This window comes from Callospermophilus lateralis, chromosome 10, assembly GCF_048772815.1.
Source record: "Callospermophilus lateralis isolate mCalLat2 chromosome 10, mCalLat2.hap1, whole genome shotgun sequence".
NCBI classification, from domain to species: Eukaryota; Metazoa; Chordata; class Mammalia; order Rodentia; family Sciuridae; genus Callospermophilus; species Callospermophilus lateralis.
In genome coordinates this window covers 109,851,357-109,868,524 of record NC_135314.1, presented here as the reverse complement: position 1 = coordinate 109,868,524, position 17,168 = coordinate 109,851,357, and the positions used below count along the sequence as shown (strand labels likewise).

At 41.2% G+C, this 17,168-nt stretch overlaps 1 non-coding gene across 1 annotated transcript; it reads left to right on the top strand.

The window, feature by feature from the left end:
* Window positions 1-8,617: 8,617 nt before the first annotated feature.
* On the top strand, window positions 8,618-8,689 carry Trnaa-agc (transfer RNA alanine (anticodon AGC)). The gene has a single exon. It is a non-coding gene; the product is annotated as a tRNA-Ala (tRNA).
* The last annotated feature ends 8,479 nt before the right edge of the window (window positions 8,690-17,168 follow it).

Genomic DNA, 17,168 nt, shown 5'->3' with positions numbered 1-17,168 from the left:
CTTTACATTTTAATGTTGTGTAATCAGTGGGAAAAATCTTTTATTTCTGTCAGTCTGTGTACATTTATATAAAGCTCTTTGCTCATGTCACCCCCTCTGGAACATCTTCATCCTGTTTCCCACCTGCTCTCCTAATGCCTGTTGGAGTTCTCCTGGCTGCAAGTGCAGTCTCTCTAATGGCGGCCCTGCCAGCGTTCCCTTAGTCAGCTGCTGTTCTGTAAGTTCATTTGTATTTTATTTAAATTTCACTTTCAATCTTACTGCTTTTCATTATTTCCCTGCACATTCATCTTTTTTTGGCCAATTTCCTGTTTCAAAGATCCCTATTTATAAAAACATGTCACGTGATATGTTTTGATTTTGATCACTGGAAGACAAGGAGGTCACACAACTACACGCTTTGCTGTCTGTGCATCATCTGAACAGCAGATGTTCAGTGACCAGTCACTGACAGAATATAAAAGAAGTGACTGATTAAGTCACTGCTAATAATTATGTAGTCATTTGCAACTGGAAGTTCTAGCAGTGAAGTGGAAACTCTATACATTGACAGTATAGCTAATTGAGGTGTCAATCACATTGGGTACCTGCCTCTGTGTGTGTGCTTATGATGTGTATGTTGATATGTGTGTGTGAATTTTGTTAAAGGAATATAGGTGCCTATTGGACTATTCTTGCCTATTGGACTAAACTTAATAAAGGTGGGGGACTTGGGGAGGAAGCAGATCAAGAAGAGAAAAGACAATGCAACAAAAAAAATTTTTTTCAAGAAACAATAGACCATAAAAACAGACAGTGAGGCATCCAGAGACCAGTAAAAGCTATGAAATCAGACTGCCTGGGTTTGAATCTCATTTACCCACCTGCCAGGTGAGCTTAGGCAAGCTGTCATCTTCCTGAATCTGTTTCCTTTTAAAGTAGGGGTAAAAATACTGCCTCCCTTGAAGGATAATATAGAAGCTTGAATACATAGCATAAATGAAGTCTTTAGAACAATAGCAGTGCATAGTAATTTGTTTATAAGTGTGAACTGTTCTGGGTTTGTAAGATAGAGGAGACTTAAATATTTTTAGATACTGATAAGAATCTAAAAGAGGGAAGTTGAAGATAAAGGGTTTAATGGTGTGTGGTTAAGAAAGTGAGAGGGATAGGATCCAAAGAGAATACAGAGGAAGCAGCTAGTCTTGCACTGAAGTAAGAGCATCATCTCTGTTTCAGCTGGTGACTCAGCCCAGGATGGGCACAGGCGGTGTGGGCTGGAAGCATGGTCAGGGAGGATTTTATAGCGCTGACTTCTCTATAACAGGAGGTCTCTTCTGCCTGAGCGGGCTGTGAGTTGAGGAGAGTGTGGAGGACTTGAAACTGTCCTTCAGAGACTCAGAAGTGGCTATAGTGAGGCCATCTTATGAAGCTGCCCTCCTGTGCTTCCCGGCTGGGGTGCTCAGCCGCCTTGAGCAGGCCTGGAGCACATGGGTCCCTGAGCCCACCCAGGATTACAGTTTTTCCAGGTTGATGAGGAAAAGATTAAAGAGACACAGAAATGTTGTGTAACTGGCAGGTATTATTGAAAGCATGAACCATGACATCGAATCTGGGAGGGGATTTAAAAAGCAGGTGAGGGCTAGTGATGGCAGAGAAGGTAAGAGGACTGTGAATGAGTGGGGGAAGGGTCCTTGAGGGGTCATTGTAACTGTCCCTATGAGAAGTATTTCATAGACACAGTGAAGGAGCTAGCTCTTTTCTGGGCATTGGGGTGCCTGATGAACAGGAAGCCCAGTTGGGACTCTTTCTGTTTCAGTTCTGGCAGAGGCTCTAGAGCCTAGGCGGAAAAGAACAGGTGAAAGTCCAGAGCTGTGCCACCCAGGAGTTCACCGAGGGAGGGTCAACCTGGTCTGACTCTTACCCCATCACCACTTGGAGTGGGTAGACAGACACTGAGGCCGAAAATCTGAGACGAGTTTTTCTGGAGAATTAACAGAGGGCCTCGCCTTTTTCTCCTGGAGAAAGATGAGAAGGACACTTTCAGGAAACTACCAGAAGAATTTTGATGGTGGCTGCAGACTTGGAGAGCATGAGCAGTTGAGCATAGGGGCAGGAGGAAGAGGCTCTATGCAAGGGGCACACCCTAGCCGCAGGCCCAGCTCTCTCTGATTCCAAAACTGGCCAGAGAGAGAAATGGCCAGTTCAAAGACCTGAACAGACACTTCTCAGAGGAGGACATACAATAAATCAACAAGTACATGAAAAAATGCTCACCATCTCTAGCAGTCAGAGAAATGCAAATCAAAAACACCCTAAGATGCCATCTCACTCTAGTAAGATTGGCAGCCATTAGGAAGTCAAACAACAACAAGTGCTGGCGAGGATGTAGGGAAAAGGGTACTCTTGTACATTGCTGGTGGGACTGCAAATTGGTGCGGCCAATATGGAAAGCAGTATGGAGATTCCTGGGAAAGCTGGGAATGGAACCACCATTTGACCCAGCTATTGCCCTTCTTGGACTATTCCCTGAAGACCTTAAAAGAGCGTACTACAGGGATACTGCCACATCGATATTCATAGCAGCACAATTCACAATAGCTAGACTGTGGAACCAACCCCGATGCCCCTCAATAGATGAATGGATAAAAAAAATGTGGCATTTATACACAATGGAGTACTACGCAGCACTAAGAAATGACAAAATCATGGAATTTGCAGGGAAATGGATGGCATTAGAGCAGATTATGCTAAGTGAAGCTAGCCAATCCCTAAAAAACAAATGCCAAATGTCTTCTTTGATATAATGAGAGCAACTAAGAACAGAGCAGGGAGGAAGAGCAGGAGGAAAAGATTAACATTAAACAGAGTCATGAGGTGGGAGGGAAAGGGAGAGAAAAGGGAAATTGCATGGAAATGGAAGGAATGGGAGAGGGAGGAAGATAGGAAAAGGGAGAAGTACCTGGGATTGAATTGGGGCAAATTATATCCCATGCTTTTATAATTATGTCAAAACTAACCCTAATGTTGTGTATAACAAAAATAAATAAATAAATAAAATAAAAAATAAAAAAAAAACAAAGTAAAAAAAAAGATTTTGAATTTTTATAATTAATAAACATATCTCTTGTATAAATTTGCAGTTCAAACTTCTGTCCTTTATATCTTTTTGGCTTAAAAGATTAGAAAAGGATCCAAAAATTCAGCTAGAGATTGATTTCAAGAAAAAGAAAAAGGTTTAAATTATTTTCTAAAATTGACTTTTTCTTTACTCATCATTTATTATAGGTTTCTTGTATGATTGTAAGGGTAGGTTATTTAAAGTGGATTCTAGGGTTTATCTTTGTTAATTACTACAGGAAAAATAAATAAGAAAATTCTCTACACTATGGCTGCAGGAAAATAAATAAATTTCTTTAAAATCATATGGTAACAAAATTGTTAAAGGACATATTTACTAAACATCCACAACTTAAAATTTTTTTTCTGTAATATGTTTGGCAGTGTATCATGAATTTTATTATCTGTATTTTGGGGTTTAATATGAAATTATATGGAATAAAATTTGGCCAATTCTAGAAATAAAAAAAAAAAAAAACAGAGAAATGGCCAGTTGGCCAGAGGGGCAGCAGCAGGTGGCCAGGGGCTGAGGAAAGCATTACAGGTGGCCAGCAATAAGAGAATCATTGCCTCCATCACGGGTGCACAATTGGATGTTCCCAAAATTCACACAAACACCCCGGGGAGGGGAGAGGAAGCTGCAGGGATCTGCAGGAACAAAAGCTGGCATGAGACTGGCTGTGCCTGTTGACTGAGACCTGGATGATCTCTCCCCTTGTCCAGATCCTTCCCTTGAGAACAAGGGGTGGAGAGGTAGGGGTGCCTGATGGGAAGGATAAAGAGCCAGAGGAGAGCAGAGAAGCAGCTGTGTCTCCCTCCGAAGACTCTCCCAGACTCTCCCGGCTGCTGTGAGGCCGTGATGGAGGCAGGATTCAGATTTTATCATGAGTGTGGTTCAGATTTTATTGAACATTTTAATTACTGAACCACATCTATTCTTATGACTGAGTGTCACCAGGAGAATTTTTATGACTTGAAAGTAGCCAGGAAAGTTAATCTTCTGCCCTGGAGACAAGGAAAAAACAAAAAGAAACTAGGCTGCAAAGGAAGATGGAAAGGACAATTGAAGAAAAACAGAACTGGTGCTATGATTCTGCTCTTGTGGAGTGCAGCTTGTTGACCACAATACTGGTCACACTGACTGAGTGCAACAGTGACAAGAAGGTCCAGAGTGTGGCTATGGGAGTGGCTGGCTCTATAGGCAGTCATTGAAGTTAAAGGGGTCAGGCGTTAAAAGGCCTTGGTGATGGAGGAGTCATCTTTTATAGACTCTTCCATGGTTCTGGCAAAGATTGGGGTGCAAAGACTATAAGCTGTGGCCCTAAGTCCAGTGATGCTCAAACTCTGAATCCAGAGTGTTTGCTCCAAAAGAGAGAGTCATTAGAAGGTACAAGGGCCTGGGCTTGGCCAGTAGGATAGAGCCCGGGCTTCTGCATATTTTTATCAGATTCCCAAGTGATCTGGAATATACAGTAAAATTTGAGAACCACTCCCCCATATTTAGTGGAGAGAAGTAAGTGATCCATCATACATAATGGTATCTAACAGAGGAAAAGAAAAACTAGCCGAATAGCGGGGGCCCCAGGGAAGCAATTTTTTTAATTGTAAGAGGACATATAAGAAGTAGTTTAGAAAGAGTGATTGTCGGCACAACTAGCTTCCTGCTGACTTTGGCTTTCATAATTTCTCTCTTCTTCCAATATTGAAGGAAAGTCTTGGGCTACAGAATGGCCAAGAGACCATACTAAATGACCCCTGGAGAGATTGAAGTCCTGATTTATTTAGCAAAATCTACAGAACCAAGCAGAAGTGAGGTACCACTTGAGCAGGAACAGAGAAACATAGTGTATGTCACTTGGCTTCCCCAGTCTCCAATGGTCCCCATGAGGGTTCTCAGTTGCCACTGGCTACCAGATCAAGATGCACTTAGTGCCACACAAATGCCACTTGGAGGAATTTAGCTTGTAGGAAAAAATCCAACAGGCCAGGTGAAGGACCAAGTGGCTGAGATTCTGGGAAAAGGATGCAGCCCATGGTTGCTAGCTCAGCTGAGGATTCCAGGACTTGTGTCTAAGAGAGGTTGTGTGTTAAGTCTCTTTATGTCAGCACCTTGAGCATGGATTACAGGAACTGAAGAGCTGAGTTAAAAGGGCATGTTCTGTAAATGTCTTCACATGGCTGTTCTGCAGTTTTCTGGAGCTCCCTGTACCCCAAACTTTAATCATCTTGGTCCCATCTCCCTCCCTCAAATCTGTCTCCTCTTGAGTGATCTTTTTGCTCTTCAAAACTCCCAAAGAGACTTGTATGCTTGTGCTGCTTCAGAATGCTTACCTTTCCCTGTTCTCCAGTCTGGCTCCAATACCCTTCCTATTTCTGAAACTTCCCAGCTAAGGCCCCCAGGGACCCTGGTAGTCTTCAGTCTTTTGCTCGTCCTATGTTCCTTCCTCAGCAGCATTCAGGCTGCATGCTTCTCAGTTGCCCAGTCTCCTCTTTGTGTCTGGATCATTCCACATCCTGGTTTCTCTACTACTTCTTTGAGCATTCCTTCTCTATTTCCTTGCAGTCACCTCTCTTCAACCAGCCTCTAAAAATATGGAGTTCTTCTGACACTTCTTTAAGTACCATCAACATATGCTGATACCATATCATTAGCAGACCCCAGACTGGTAAGTGTGATTACTAACTTGACATACCTGTCTCACTTATGGGCTCTACTTTTAATCAAAGTCTTGGTTTCCTTCAACGCTTCCCAGCCTAACTGCCACTTCCAAGTCCCCATTCCATCCCTGCCCCCTCAGTAAATGGCTGTCTAGTTTATTTAAGTCAGAAAACTCTCTTCCTCTCATCTCCCACATCTGAACCATCTCTAAGTCCTATGGTTTTTTACAATAAATTTCAAATCCACCTACTCCTTTTTATCCCCTTCCACCACTTTGGTTTAAGTCAACACTTAGATTCCGGAGATGGCCTCGCAACTGTTCTCTCTGATATGCTTCTTGCCACTCTCATCCCAACCCTGCCCTGATATCTCTACTAAAAACAACTACAGAGTAAACTCTGTGTGTGTGTGTGTGTGTGTGTGTGTGTGTGTGTGTGTGTGAGAGAGAGAGAGAGAGAGAGAGAGAGAGAAGGATACTGGGGGTTAAACCCAGGGGTGCTCTACCATTGAGCTACATTCCCAGCCCTTTTTATTTTTATTTTGATACAGGATCTTGCTAAGTTGCTGAGGCTGACCTCAAACTTGCAATCCTCCTGCCTCAGCTTCCAAGTCACTGGGATTACATGTGTGTACCACTGTGCCTAGCCAGAATAAACTTTTAAGAACTTCTTACTGAGCCTCATGAAGTCGTACATGATGTGGTTTTCGCTAATGTCTCTAAGCTCATCTCATTCTGTTCTCTTCGCCCACAGAGCTTAACCTACTGTCCTTTCTGTTCCTGGGACCAGCCCAGCTCTTTCCCACCTCAGGGCTTTGCATAAACGGTTCCCTTTTCCTGAACACTCACTTTGTAAAATACATTCTCTTTGCCTGATCACACTTGACATTTAGTACAATGATTGGCACATAGTAGGCTCTCCATATTTGTTGAATGAGTACAACAAATAGATCTGACTGGAAAATGCTACTGGCAACCAATTGGACAGTCAGGAGGACAAGGGGGAACCAATTGCTAGAGGCCAGAAAATGCATGTTAGGAAAGCAGAATGTTTATATGGATGCCTGAGACTGGTGCTCCTTTTCCTTAGGGATCCTACCGTTCCATTGGGCAGACTAAAATAAATAAATAAATATTAAAAGAACAGCATTTAGCTAGCTTGAGACAATTCAAATGCTTTCAATAAAAGCAAGGATCTAAATCATGAATAAATCATGAACACTTAGGCAGCAGCAGCGGTACAAAATATGACTAGATGACAAATGATCACAATGGACTCATGGTTCCCAACATGTGCCCCTCCATGTAGTTGTTTTATTATGCTTTTCCCTCTGGGACCTCGTATTTTCACATTTGTCTACTAAACAAATTGCACTCACTATGGAATAATTAATTTATTTGCCATTTTTAATCATATGTGATCCCTAATTGGTCATATAAAACCCTAATTAGGGAATTTAATCAACATCTTATGAAAGACAAGCCAGAAGTAGGACCAGTTAGATTTGGGGTTTTTTTTTTGTTTGTTTGTTTGTTTGTATGTATGTTTGTTTTTGGTGCTGGGGATCAAACCCAGGACCTTCTACATGCAAGGCAAGCACTCTACCAACTGAGCTACATCCCCAGTCCCAGATTTGTTTTAAGTGTCAACAGAAGTGTCACTGAAATTTGAAATACTTATGCCAATTCCAACCTTGTTATCTACTCAAAAGCTTTAGTGCTTGTGTTTTGTAAAGAAAATAATGCATGTGGTTTATTTATTGTTTTTCTTCACGAAGATCTTCCATTTTGGAGATTAGTTTCTCCAAGTGAATTGGAAAAACTATTTTATCATGGTGGCATTTTGAAAATAAGGTAATAAAAGTTTTGATAGTTTAATATGAGCCAGAATACAAAGCAGACAGCTGGCTGCCATGGCAGATGCTGCTCCAGAATCTAACACACCTCTTTTCTCAAGGGATTGCTTACGTCAGCAAGGAGAGACGCAGAGGAGAGAAACAAACAGAACTTCCCTTCTTTTTTTTTTTTTTTTAAAAAAAAAGAGAGAGAGAGAATTTTTTTTAATATTTATTTTTTAGTTCTTGGCGGACACAACATCTTTGTTTGTATGTGGTGCTGAGGATCTAACCTGGGCCACACGCATGCCAGGCGAGCGCGCTACCGCTTGAGCCAAATCTCCAGCCCAGAACTTTCCTTCTTAATAGAACAATGGGATATCCTGTCAGCCTGCCTTCCTGGTGGGAAGTATCACTGCACATTCACCCAAACTTATTCAACCACACAGCACTCTGTGCTTCCGCTGAGCTTGTTATAGAATTTGAATCATTTTAGACACATATGTTCTCAAGAAGTAATTTCTGACAAGGGAAGGAGGAATATGTAAATATTTTATATACATAAAACGAACACTCATCCATGTGCTTCAAAATGCCTGAAATAACTAATGATACTTTTCAATTTGTCACTTTGAGAACATTTCCTAAAACTGACCATTATGAGCAAAATCAGTATTTCTATAAAGGTATTCAAGATGTGCCAGCTAATAATGTTATGTAAGTTGTAAAGAGGAAGAATGTCAATCATACATTTATTGAGCAACTTAACACCAGAACTCAATATATTTCAATTCATAATTTTGCTAACAGGTGCAGAGTCTTTTATATTTTTACAGCTTTGTGTGGGAAGCAAGCTGTAGTGGAATTGGTTGCAGTTTTATCTTACTAGACAAATGCTTGATAGATCAACCATTTTGGATACTTAATTTAGCATCCCAGGATAGATCTGAATTTTGCTTTTTTTTTTTTTTTCCTAACAAGATGTTCACAGATACCCCCATGTTAAGAATTTAAAGGGGGGCTGGGGCCGTAGCTCAGTGGTAGAGTGCCTGCCTAGCATGCATGAGGCCCTGGGTTCAATCCCCAGCACCATATACAAATAAGTAAATAAAATCAAGGCATTCCGCCCATCTACAAAAAAAAAAAAAAGAAGAAGAAGAAGAATTTAAAGGGCCAGGCACAGTGGTGCACACTTGTATCCCAGTAGCTCGGGAGGCTGAGGTAGGAGGATTGCAAGTTCAAAACCAGCCTTAGCAATGGCAAGGCATTAGGCAATTCAGTGAGACCATATCTCTAAATAAAATACAAAATAGGGCTGGGGATGTGGCTCAGTGGTTGAGTGCCTCTGAGTTCAATCCCCAGTGCCAATATAAAATAAAATAAAGTAAAGAACTTATACAAATGAATATGTTTTTTCTCCACATTTTAGCCACAGACAAGAAGAAACAGCCATATTGACTTTTCTGAACTAGTAGTCTTTGCAAAGCTGGAATATATAGCTGTACAACTTTTTTCTCCTATTGGGTTATGTAAACTTTTAGTTTTATTGCAGCAAAATACTTATAATATAAAATATGCCCTTTTAACCACTTAAGTATATAATTCAGTGGCATTAGTAACCATAACTATTGCCAAAACTTTTCCACCATTCCAAACAGAAACTCTCACTAGGCACAGATTTGGAAATGGGCCACTCTCCTCATTGTTCACCCGTGTTCATTTCACATCGTTCATTTCTGGTTTCTGGCACAAGATTACATATATGGTGGACACTGGATAAGTATTTGTTTAGTGGGTGAACTATTTAATGACTAAGCACTTATTCAACATGTTACACACTCCCAGAGGCAGAGGATGAGAGCCTGGTTTCTCCAGGTTCCTGCCCACAGTGGCCATTCAGGCTTTAAGTTTAGCCTGTCTGATGGGTGTGTGGTGGTAACCGTCAGTGGTAGTCATTTGCACTTTCTGAAAGACTAGTGATACTGGGCATCTTTTCATTCATATATCTTCCTTTATAAAATATCTGTTTTGAGGCTGGGGTTGTGGCTCAGTGGTACAGCACTTGCCTAGCATGTGTGAGGCACTGGGTTTGATTCTTAGCACCACATATAAATAAATAAAGGTCCATTGACAATTAAAAAATATTTTAAAAGAAAGTGAATTTCACTGAGATATAAAAACAATGCTGGAACTGAATTTTCTTCAAACAAATTGTTAATAAATAAAGTATTTGTTTGAATCATTTGTCCCTTGTTTTACTGAATTGCTATATCTTCTTACTATTGAGTTGGCTACTTACTACATATTGTACTTATTTCTAATGATAATGATAATGATGATGATATTTCTAAATATCATTATTTTGTCAAATGTGTATTTTGCAAATATTTTCTTCCAATCTGTTACTTGTGTATTCATTTCTTTAATTTAGTGAGGTTTTTCATTCTGATAAAGTTCAATTTATCGTGCTTTAATAATTTGTTCTTTTTTTAGTTCGAAGAAATCTTAGCCTAGTCTAAATTTGCAAAGAATTTCTCCTGCTTTCTCATCTAGTATTTTATAGTTAAGTATGATAATTGCAGACATTTGTAGATGTCTTTTACCAGGCTGAAGAAGTTCCAGTCTATTCCTGATTTGCAGAGAGACTGTATCATAATTGCAGCATTTGTCAAATGCCTTTTCTGTATCTATTAATATGGTTATATGGTACTGTCCTTTATTCTGTTAATATGGAGACTTACATTGATCAATATTTGAATTTCAAATCAATCTTATTTCCCTGAGATAAACCTCATATAGAAAGCTTTCACTTCTCAGTGGATATGGTTTCCAGTGTTTGCTAAGCATCTTTGCATCTGTGTTTACAAGGTTGATTTTAGTCAGTGATCTGTTTCTTGCAATGTCTTTATCAGGTTTTGGCATCAGAGTAGTGGTAGTATTGCAAAAGCAGTTGGGAAATGTGCCTCCTCTATTTTGGGGAAAACTTTGTGTAGAATTGATATTATTATTATTATGTTAATGTTTGATGAGATTCTCCACTAGAGCTGTCTGGCACAGAGGACAAGGAATTTGTTCTTCATCTCTCAACTCTATTGACTTATGATACATGATCTGTAGTGATGTCCTTGCTTGGTTTCTATAGTGTAGGCAATTTTTTTCTTCTTGATCAGTCTAACTAGAGAGTTATCCATGTTACTGGTCTTTTCAAGGAGCCAGCTTTCATTTCCTTGATCTTCTCTTTGATTTTGTTTTATTTTATTGATTTCTGGTCTTGTCCTTGTTATTTTCTTCTTTCTGCTTACTCTGGTTTAATTTTTCTTTTTATCACTTCTTTTTTAAAAAAAATATTTATCTTTTAGGTGTAGTTGGACACAGTACCTTTATTTATTTATTTTTATGTGGTGCTAAGGATTGAACCCAAGGCCTCCCACATGCTAGGCAAGCGCTCTACTGCTGAGCTACAACCCCAGCCCCTTTTTATCACTTATTTTTTTTTTTTTAATCTTTGTTTGTTTGTTTGAGTTGGACACAATATCTTTATCTTATTTTTATGTGGTGCTGAGGATCGAACCAGTGCCTCATGCATGCTAGGCGAGCATTCTACCACTGAGCCACAACCCCAGCCCCCTTTTAATTACTTCTTAAGTGAAAAACTTTGACTATGGATCTTAGACCTTTCTTCTTTTCTAATAAAAGCATGTACAATATGAATCTCCCACTTAGTCATTGCTTTGCTGCACCCCATAAATTCTGACTTTTTACACACTCATTTTCATTCTGTTGAAGGCACTTTCTAATTTCCTGTGTTTCTTCTTTGATACATAGGTTATGTACAAACGGGTAGTGTGATTTCCAAGTTTTTAGCCATTTTCCAGATAGCATTCTGTTACTGATTTTTCAATTAAATTCCTGTGATCGAGAATGTGCTCTTAATGATCTGAATTTATTGAGATTTGCCTAATGGCTCAGTGTATGTTCTGTCTTGATGATTGTTCAGGGTGCACTGGACAAGAATGTGTCTTCTGCTGTTGTTGGGTAGAAAAGTTTACAATCAAGTTGGTGGCAGTGTCCTTCAAGTGTTCTACACCCTTACCAATCTGCTGTCACTTGCTCTATTCTTGAGAAGTATTGAAATCTCTGACTGTAGCTGTGGATGTGTCTGTGGCTTTCCTTGTAGCTGTTAGTTTTCATGTCATGCATTTTGACACTCTGCAGGACCCTTCATTTACTAGTTACTCAGCAACAGTCTCAAAGACAACTCACCCAATTTTCTGAATCTTTTTTTCTTCAGAGTACATTCCTTTTTTGGGAACTCTGCTCTTCCAGTTTCAACTGCCACCTCCTCCTAAAATTCTAATCTCTGTCTCTTGAAGTAAGCAAGGCTTATCAGAGTCTGCATGGCCATGTCCCACTGCTCCCTGAAAAGTGCCAGAGAGGCAGGACTATTGCAGCTCACCTTACCTGGTCCTTCTCTCAGGCTGCAAAGCCCTGCACTGCCAGTGTTCAGGAATGCAAGTGAATGTTCATACACTTGGTTTAGGGTTGAGGGTATTCTCAATCCCTTTACTCCAGCATGGTCAGAAACCGAAGTCAGAAACTTTTTATCTTAGGAGAAAAATCTAAAAATAACATATCCAACAAAAACTACTGAAACTTTTTCAATTTCAAGAGTTTTAGAAACTCCGAAAAACAGTTTGATTGTACCCCTGACATCAAGGACTGATTCTTCTGTCTGGATTAAGGCAAAGCTAGCATCCCCAAGGATTCTTAGGCTCCAGCAGACCTCCAGGGCTTCAGCAGGCTGCCTGTCTATTCACTGATTCATTTACATGCATCACACTGTCCATGTGATGGTTTCCTAACTTGATGTGGATTATAGGCATAAATTAGGAATCTATTCTGTATTATATATTTGTGTTGTATAGATTTTCAGCAAGAGCCAGACAAACTTTCATGTATCAGCTGCAAGTGAGCACTGGAATCTTCAGGAACTCCCCTTTTTATCCCAAAGTCTGCCAAGATGACTTCAGTCTGCAGCTGGTCTTACCATCACCAGCAGCAAGACTTCTCAAAGCTCTTGCTCTCATCTTTCTTCAAGTTTTATTTCATTCCATGAGGAAGAGTAAGAACTTGTAGTAGCAGAATAAAGAAGGAAAAGGGGACTGACAGTGAATAGCATTATCATACAACACTAATCTCTTACATGTAGCTGTCAGTCACTATGGGTTAGGTTTATGGTGATAACAAGCAATCCCAGAAGCGGAGTGGCTTCCAGTTTATAACAACAAAGTTTTATTTCTTGCTCATGTTACACACTGGTCCTGACTCTGGACTACATCATTTTTACACTGGGACTTAGTGTGATGGGGCAATGACTATCTGAAACATTTGAAAAGGTGGTTAAATAGTGTTTAAATCAAGTTTATGTATTTTGAACACCTCAGTGAGCTACTGGCTTGGCTCTCAGATGCGGGTGGAGCTGGGCAGTGAGCAGGGTGGGAAGAGGACTAGGATCCCTGCAGCACCTCTCCAACAGCTCTGGGTCTTTCCATATTGAGGTGGAGGCAGCATCGCCAGGTGGATAAAGATAAAGATCTCATTGCTCCTCTGTTTAGTGGCTCTCCCATCCCTAGAGGTTAATGGTGTGGAAACTTCAGGGTGTGTGTGTGTGTGTGTGTGTATGTGTGTGTGTGCCTGCGTGCGCTTGCAGGGAGGGGATGAGGAAGGAGAGGAAAATCTCAGGAGAATGAGGCTGTTGTGTGTGGGAGCCCAGAGCAGAAAATATTCTGGTACAAGAGAGAATAAAATGTGTGTGTGTGAGTGTGTGTGTGTGTTCCTCTTTTAGACCCTTTCATTCAGGAGCATCTCCCTGGAGACTGAGGAAATGGCAGGAGTCCCCTGGAGTGCTGTCAGCTCCCTTGCAGAGCTTGCAGAGTGGGAGAGAAACACTAGAAAAAGGAGCCACCTCCAGCCAGCTCCCAGGCAGTGGCAGAGCTGGGGAGAAGGGGAGGAGAGGGGAAAGGACCCCTGACCAGCATGAGTTGGAGACGTTTCCAGATGCGGCTCTGTCTCCACACTCTCAGGCTCCTGCACTAGCTTTGTTGTCAAGAAGCACAGCTGGACTGTCCTTGGGCCCCTCTAGCTCAGGGTCACTTCAGGGGTGTTCCTCACATCCTGCTCTGTCTTTACTTCTGGCAAATCCCTGAGCCCCCAACTCAAAATGGACTGCTAATGCAGTCCAGGAGGATTTGCAGAATTGACCCTTTCCCCTCTGGAGACCTCAGAAACCCTTAGCAAAGTCAGAAGTTCTCCTCTTCCCCCTTGTGCCCATAGTCCTGAAAATACTACTGCTCCCAGGCAGAGGAAGCCTTCAGGCTGCATGCCACACCACACACAGCTGCCTGCCTCCCTGCTCTTTTTCATTGCAAATGTGAAGAAGCCCATCTGCATCCTTGCTCTGTGGTCCTGTTATATCACACCCACAGGAACATTTGAACACAGACTCTTTAAAGGACTTGTCTTGAAGCCTCTGGAAATGCCACCTATTTCCTTATGCCTGCTTCGCCAGGCCAGGAGACAAGAGTGCTGGTATTTCCATGGGCTGGGCCTCCAGCTGGCACTTGGATATGGTTTTTGCCTTGCACTCCAACAGGGAAGGAAATGTCATTGAACCATGGGTGAGAAAGCTGTTAGCTCTCTAATTCTCTTTCCTGATGACACCAAGGAGGGGGGTCTCAGTTAAGCTAAGAGATCTTTAACAGCTTTTGAAATCCATGCTCATTACCATTATTTTCAATCTCATTATTTTAACAGGCCATAGGCTTGGAATTTGGGACAGGTTTCTGGCTAGTGTTTTGGGTTTTTTTCTTTGCTTTTGTTGCATTTTTATAATTAACCTCTGTTTGCAGCCATTGCTGCTGGTTTTCCCTTTGTGCTGTGGGAAAGTATTTTAAAAATAAATTTGGATAAAAAATAAAAGGTCTATTTGAAAGAATTACAGTGTTGTACTAACATAGTAAAATTATGACCCCAAATTTGGGGAGCCCAGCTCCCATTTGCCATGGATCATCTAGATAAAGTACCCAAAGCAGACTCGTCAGAGTGGGGCTTCCCACTTCCACAGAGAACAACTTACTGGGCAGCACAGGATCCCTGAGCACTTCCCAGGAGGAAAGGCCAGGCCATAATGCTCTCTACTCCACAAATATCTGGAATAAGATTGGTTTTATTCAAAGGCATCTTTGAAGGAAGATAGAAGACACTTAATTGTTTCAAGGGTTCCAACTCTGAAAAGCTTTGGGATAAGACAGCTTTTAAGAAGGGGAAGGGTGTATTAGGACCAAAGATAGGAGTTTGACAGGTTCCACCTCCTAGGCCTTGGCTTGAGCAGTTTTACAGGTGTTTTGCAGGTTCCAGCCCCTGGAGCCTCCTTATCACATCAAAAGGAGCCGGGACTTCCTGGGGCAGCATCTGTGGCTCCCTTTTAGATAAATGTTATCTTTTTATCTGAAGAGAAGAGCAGGTATTACAGAGAGATTTCTTTAGAACTTAGAATACCAAAAGAGGGTGTTTAGAGGTGGAGGAATGAATTGCAGAAAGAGTTGGGAGGGGTGGCACCTCCCAGCCTCCCCTCTCAGCAAGGAAAGGCCATTCACAATTTCCGATGGGGGAGGAAGTGAAAATTCAATCTGTTTCGCAACCAGATCTGTTCTTAATGGTTTTCCATTTTTCTTACTTTTGTCAAATACAATAACAAATTACTATAAAAATTATTATGTGGGGCTGGGGATGTGGCTCAAGCGGTAGCGCGCTCGCCTGGCATGCGTGCGGCCCGGGTTCGATCCTCAGCACCACATACAAACAAAAGATGTTGTGTCCGCCGATAACTAAAAAATAAATATTAAAAAAAATATATTATGTGTTTGGGTCTAAGGGCAACGACAAATTGTAAGTTTCTAAATGCTAACTTTCTGTTCCTGCACTTATCTTGCCACGACTGCAACAGCCCTTGGGGAACCAGCTCAGAGGGGACGTTGCCTCCAAGCAGAGAAGCCCCACAGAAACTGGCAAGCCCTCTAGGGGCTTAATTTTTAGTGGCATCTCATTTTAACAATATAGTGCCTCCTATAGGCAAGATATTGGAAAAGCCTCAGGAGGTGGGGTTAGCAAGGAGTAAAGACTAGGATTAATATAATCAGAGATGAGTAGAAAAATAAAGCAAAAAATAAATAAAATCTCCAGGAAGCTGATAATGTCATATAGAAGACAGGGCAGATATTGCAAAGCAAAAGAAGTTTGATAAGAATCATGAATAAGATTCTAAACTTGACAGAAACTGTGCTAACTTTGTCCTGGCCCCACACATTTCTGAATTTCCCTTTTCTAATGCCTCAGGGAGAGGCCTCAGCCAGGATGATGGGGTCCTTCTGAGAGGGGACTTTACCATCCATCAGGACACTTCACAAGGCTGTCAGGAAGATAAGCAGGAATAGGAGGATTTGTGAGCCAGAATTTGCAAATGTGGATTAGGAAACTGTATTTGCATGATTCTTGTAGTCAGCAGGCTGCCTCTGACTATACTGGTCTGTTTTTTTGTTTTGTTTTGTTTTTTTTGTTTATTTGCTTTGCTTTTGTCTTTTGTTGTGGCTGTTTCATTAACATAGATTGATAAATTAGCAATTTCCCTGTGACATTTCCATACATGGATACAGCATCCTTAATCACCTCCATCTCCCTTCTCTCCCCTCCCCTTTTCCCTGCCCTCTTCCTAGGTGCTCTTCTACTGGAATTTCTTTTTTTCTTTTTCTTTTTTTGGTACTGGGATGGAACCCAGGGGGACTCCTCCACCTCAGCTCCCGCACCCTTTTTTATAAATTTTTAATTTTGAGACAGGGTCTCATGGAGTTGTTGAGATTGGCCTCCAACTTGCAATTCTCCTGCCTCAGAGTCCCAAGTCACTGAGATCACAGGTGTGTGCCACTGGCTTCCGGTCATTTTCTTTTTAGTTTTCACGTATGAGAGAAAACATGTGGTACCTGACTCTCTGAGTTTGACTTATTTCACATAACACGATGTCCTTCAGTTCCATCCATTTCCCTGCCGATGACATTCTTCCTCCTGGCTGGATAATGCTGCATTGCGTACATATACCACATTTTTTTCATTCCTTCACTGTAGACAGGCACCTGGGCTCATCCACAAAGTGGCTACTGTAAGTGGTGCCACTGTGAACATGGGCACATAGGTCTCTCTTCTGCTTGCTGACTCCTTCCCTTTGGACACAGACCCAGGAGTGGCAGAGCTGGATTATATGGTGACTAAACTATTTTTAGTTCTGTGAGGAACCTCCACACTGCTTTCCATAGTACCAGCAGTGGATAAGCGTTCCTGTTTCTCCATGTCCTCCCTCCAGCATTTTTTAAAATTTTGTTTTGTTTTATTGATAACAGCCATACTGACTGGGGTGAAATGGAGTCTCAGTGCAATTTTGACTTTCATTTCCCTGATGGCTAAAGATACTGAGCATTTCTTCATATGTTTATTGGCCATTTGAACTACTTCTTTTTAAAAATATTTA